The 601-nt window shown below is 49.1% G+C and overlaps 1 protein-coding gene across 2 annotated transcripts in view; it reads left to right on the top strand.

Moving 5' to 3' along the window:
• MYT1L (myelin transcription factor 1-like) overlaps positions 1-601 on the top strand; it is a 300,708-nt gene that overhangs the window by 3,986 nt on the left and 296,121 nt on the right. The window lies entirely within an intron of this gene.

Genomic DNA, 601 nt, shown 5'->3' with positions numbered 1-601 from the left:
CCTTTTTTTTTTCATACTGGTCTTTTTGTAAATATTTCTAATTTATACGGTCCCCCCCTCCCCACCACCCTTAACTCTCGCCAGTACAGGATTTCTGTATATTCTGGCCCGATTAAAGCAAGTATTAGTTTTGTCTTCAGTGGGAGAAACACCGGGTCATTTCTTTGTGTCATCCCGAAGGCTGGGCAAGATGATGAGGTTTTTTTTCCCACCTAAACAGGCTGCAAAAAGTTTGAAAACACCTGCCATGATACGTGTGCCACACAGTCGCCTTCACTCTTTTCCTAAGGCTAGACAAGGTCTAACATCGGGACGTGAGCTTTAGCAGAGGGAAAAGACAAGCTTTTGGTTTTTGAGACGCGAATACCGTTTTCCAAAGATTCTGCGTGTAAATCTGACGTTAGAGAACGGTGGGATTGATGTGTAGGGGGGTACGTCCCCCTGTGCACTTACCAACGGGCCCTCTCACCACCAGCTGCTTCTCAGGCTGCATTGATTTGGGTGGAAAAAACCCAACCTGACATGCCCTCGCTACGACACAAACATGGTAGCTCTCCTTCCCCGCTACGAGGAGGCTTCCCCCCCGCACCGCCTCCCCCCC

This window comes from Calidris pugnax, unplaced genomic scaffold (genome assembly GCF_001431845.1).
Source record: "Calidris pugnax isolate Ruff unplaced genomic scaffold, ASM143184v1 scaffold171, whole genome shotgun sequence".
Taxonomy (NCBI): Eukaryota; Metazoa; Chordata; class Aves; order Charadriiformes; family Scolopacidae; genus Calidris; species Calidris pugnax.
The sequence above is the reverse complement of the archived record's forward strand: the minus strand, read 5'-3'. Positions and strand labels throughout refer to the sequence as shown.